This window comes from Mus pahari, chromosome 14, assembly GCF_900095145.1.
Source record: "Mus pahari chromosome 14, PAHARI_EIJ_v1.1, whole genome shotgun sequence".
Lineage (NCBI taxonomy): Eukaryota > Metazoa > Chordata > Mammalia > Rodentia > Muridae > Mus > Mus pahari.
In genome coordinates, this window is record NC_034603.1 from 46451537 (window position 1) to 46456601 (window position 5065).

Below are 5065 nucleotides of genomic sequence, written 5' to 3' on the forward strand. Positions count from 1 at the left end.
CTCTCTCTCTCTCTCTCTCTCTCTCTCTCTCTCTCTCTGTGTGTGTGTGTGTGTGTGTGTGTGTCTGTGTGTGTGTCTGTGTGTGTGTCTGCATGCATGCTGGCTTACCTGTTTACTTTCTTAGTTTTGCCCTTTTAAGAGTTGTATTATATGGGGCTGGAGAGATGGCTCAGCAGTTAAGAGCACTGGCTGATCTTCCAGAAGACCCAGGTTCAATTCCCAGAACCCATATGGGAATTCACAACAGTCTATAACTCCCATTTCAGGATATCCAACACCCTCACATACATAGACACACATGCAGGAAAACACCAATGCACATAAAATAAAAATAAATTTTTTTAAAAAAAGTTGTAGTATTATTTTAGCTAGACTTGGTAACACTTATCATCCAAGCACTTGGGAGGAGGCAGAGGCAAAAGGATCACAAATTGGACACATGGCTGAGTGAGCTTCATAGAGAGGCCTTGTCTCAACATGAGCAGAGGAACTGGCTTGATGGGTAAAATGCTTGCTATGTAAACATGAGGACCCGAGTTCAGATCCCTATTAACTATGCAAAAGGCTGGATATGATGAGCATGTCACCTCCACGTGAGGGCTGGCAGAGACAGGATTCTTGGAGTTTGGAATTATCTATGGAATCTGGAGCAGGAGCTATCAAAGGTCCACATGCTATAAAAAGCCTCTAGCTCCTCCCCTACACCATTGGCAGGCTGAACCAAGTCACTGTCAAGGTGGAGGGAGCTCCAAGCCAAATAGGGGTGGAACCATTTCTGCCTTTACATTCATGGTACAGGAAAACTGTGAGTTTGAGGCCAGTCTGGTCTTTATCAAATAAATATGCTAGTCAAATCCTCTAACATTGAACTATATCACTAGATTTCCTTACTTAACATAAAACAAAAACTACTTCATTTCCTGATCTATGTCTTGTGCTTTTCAGCATATGGGTGTTGAATGTACTTTATTACATTTATAAAGTATTTAAAATTTTTCAATATCATTACAAGTAGAATGGCCATTCAACCTTATTTTCCAGTGATTCATCACTGCTATATAAAAACATTTATATTCTATACTAACTTTGTATTTTTTAGTCTTTCTAAATTTATATATTCTAGTTATTTTTTTTATAGAGTTCTTGGGGATTTTCTAAGTTTATCAATGTGTAGCTAAAACCCATTTTACTTTCTCCTTTATAAAACACGGGATATTTATTATTCTCACTTTAATACATTTAATTTATTGGCTGGGACCACTAGTGAATTGGACAGAAGAGATGAGAGTCTTGTACTATTTAATCTTCTGCATTTATGATTGGTAACCATTGGTAATCCCTCCCCCCAGACCCCAGCAATGGGGTCTCATGTGCCCAGGCTGGCTTTGAACTCAACAAGGGGCTGAGGCTGCCCTTGAACTTTTGACCCTCCTATTTCAGTCTTCTAAATGGTAGGATGACAGGCATGTGCCACCACACCCAGCTCAATGTAGGTTTTAAATTTACAGTGATGATCTTTATTTATCAAGTTCAAGAGTTCCCCTCCAGTTTTATCCTGCGAGTATTTTTAGTTCCAATTGTCTGTATTCCCCACGCTGAAAGATGCTGGGGCTGTACATCTTGGTTCTCTTCTTTCCCCTGTCACATTATGTAGTGAGCATTGTGTCAAACAGTTTTCAGTTCTACCAACCTCTACTTCTGTGACCTTGTTCAAGCTCTGTATCTCCCTTAAGTTCCTCCTTTGTGCCAGAAGGTCAACTGTTTTATTGTTCAGGATATTCACTTGTTTGCTTGTGTCTCAAACGTGATAAGAGGCTCAAAAAATACTATTATTTTACAGTGACATTTATACCTGCCTTGCAGTTCACAATTGGGAAGTTTCTTTAAAAAGGGTTTTGGGTCATATACAAAAAAATAAATAAATAAAAATGAGAATCTCACCTATGGATGTCTGAGTCTGCCTGGGTTTCAGTAACAACACAGCATCCAATCAGATGCTTGCCTCTGCTGACTGTAAACTACGTAATTATTCCAAGGCCAAGGACTTATTGGGATTAGTATGTTGTCCCAACCATTACAACAACAGAAGTCCTGCTCCAAAGATACCTAATGACACCATATTCACAGTTTTCAATTGTATATCCAGGAAGAATGATTCACAAGTCTGGGCACCTGCTGATATATCAAAGATTCTCTACTGTTAGTCTATCTGCGTGTCTTCTATGGCTAGATTCTCCAGATCTTAACGCAGCCAGAGTCAAGGGTAGCAGCTGAGGATATCATGTAAAAATGATGTTCTAACTCCCAGAGCAGTGATCCCAAATGCCAGCCCCAGAGCACATGCTGGATAGAGTGTCACATTCAGATTTCTATAGAACAAGAAATATCAAAATGATATGTAAGTTCATAAAGCTAGATTAAGCTAAATGTAAAAGTCTTATCTTTTCCTCTGTGATTGTGTTTGTTCTCTCTTTGGGGTGTAAAATGTTCCTATATACTGTATTATGCATGTATGTGTTATTTGCATGTACATGTATATGTGTTTATGCACATGTGTGCTTATGTATATGGAGACCAGAGGTTGGCCTTGATCTTCGTCCGTCTCGTCTCTGTCTACCTTACATTTTTGAGGCAAGTTCTTTTTAACTGAACCTGGAATTCACTGATTGGTTACAGGCTCCATGGATCTCCCTGCTTCTCCCCCCTTCCCTGAAGATCTGGAGTTTCAGATGCACTCTACTTCATTGGCTCTTAGATGGCTATGGGGCATCTGAACCCAGGTCCTCATGCTTATATAGCAAACATCTTACCTACTGAGCCATTACCACTTGTTGTCTTTTGAGTGATTATTTTCTACCCTTACTTAATATAATAAGTTAGCAAACTTATCTCTTTTTTTTTTTTTTTCCTAAACAGGGTTTCTCTGTGTAGCCCTGGCTGTCCTGGAAATTGCTTTGTAGACCAGGCTGGCCTCAAACTCAGAGCTCTGCTGCCTCTGCTCCCAAGTGCTGGGATTAAAGGTGAGCACCGTCAAACCTGGCTAGCAAGTTTACCTAATCCACCACATGCTATACATGTTTAGGTTATTGGCTTGAGAATCAGCCAGAGGATTTCAGGATATTTAGATTTGTGCCATGGTAACCGATCATTTAAGGCAACTAAAAACATGCCTGAAGTCCCTTCTGAACTCCAGCCTCTATCCCACAACCAACGCGTGTCGGCAGATGCTTAGTAACCTGGGTGAGGCTTTAACTTTTAACTCCATTTCCCCAGCTAATCAAAAAGACTCCCCTGGTCTGGCCTCTCTGAAATGCTTGCAGATAGAATGCTAATAGATAGGAGGGTGCTCAATAAACTAGGGCATTCCTCACAGATTTAAGAAGAGACTCTTGTACTTCGTTGAACGACTGAAAAGGCAATCTTTCCAGACACATGACGTTGCTCCAGGCAATCCCTCCACTGAGACGGAGATGATGGGAATGTACAGGGCCTGTAGGCTAAACCCTGTCAGAGCGCGTTATCACCAAATAAATCTGGACTAGCCCATTTTAAAGGTCATGTTCCCAAACCTAATGACTAGGCAGAGAGGTTCAGTTCTGGTGAGATGAAGGTTATAATGTGGGGGTCAAAGGTTCACGAAAGGTCAGCCAGGAGCTATGTTGTGCTTCCAGACCCTGGGCAAAGCCTCTGACGCTATTTGGGTTGTAGGATATGAGGGCAGAAATTTAGAAGCTTATTTGTATGAAGACCTCTCCCAGCAACAGCAAAATTTTCAACCAATAGATAGCGTTCTTCACTCAGAGGCTCCTGTTAGATAGTATTCAGATCACAGTCAGATTCCTCCCCCCCTTTTTTTTCTAAACAGGATCTCATATAGGCCAGATTAGCCTTGAACTTGAACTTGCTTGGTTACCGAGGCTGGCCTTTGCTTCCTGACTCTCCTGACTCTTGAATATGGTAATTATAGGCATAGACGTCACTCCTGACATAGATGGAGGAGGTTTTTTAAACACACACACACACACACACACACACACACACACACTTTTGTGTCTTTATTGTTTTACTTTGTGTGTGTGTGTGTGTGTTTATTGTTTTATTATTTATTGAGGCCCAGGCTAGCCTCAAACACACTATGTATATGAGGCTAGCTTTGAACTCTTGATCCTTCTTTATTTTCCAGGTAATTTGACTATAGGAGTGGGCCACCCTACCAGCTGAAAGAAAACTCTCTCTCTCTCTCTCTCTCTCTCTCTCTCTCTCTCTCTCTCTCTCACCTGTAACTCACTCTGTAGACCAGGCTAGCCTCAAACTCAGAACTCTGCCTGCTGCTTCCTCCCAAGTGCTGGGATTAAAGGTGGGTGCCAGCACCACCTGGCTGAAGTTTCTTTTTTTCTTTTTTTTTTTTTTGCCTTTCTTTAGTAGCAGAGTTATCTTGCATTGAGTGCTACACAGAGAGACAATTTTAGGTGCTTCACTATATTACTTCACTAAATCCTCCTGGCTTACTGCCCTTATCTTCATTTTAAGATTGGAGTTGTTTTGCTTTTCTTGTTTGTTGTTGTTTTGGGTTTGTTTGTTTTGGCATGTTTGAGACAGGATCTCAAGTAGCCCAGGCTAACCTTAAGCTTGCTAGGTAGATAAGACAACTTTGAACACCTGATCCTCTGGTCTCCATCTCTCTAGTGCTAGGATCATAGCAGGCACCAACACGCCCAGTTTTATGGACAATGAATACCGTTCGACACACCCAGTTTACTGGGCATGGAATCTCGGGTCTCCTGAGTGCTGGCTTGGTAAGCAAACAGCCGGCCGAGCTACAGCCCCAGCTCATGTAACTGTTCTTATTGACTACTCTGTTCCAGGTACTGGAACAGTGTATAACGGTTAATAAAAGCAATTCTGGGGCCGGAGAGATGGCTTAGCGGCTAAGAGCACTGATTATTCTTCCAAACATCCTGAGTTCAAATCCCAGCAACCACATGATGGCTCACAACCATCCGTAATGAGATCTGACCCCCTCTACTGGGGTGTCTGAAGACAGCTACAGTGTACTTACACTGTA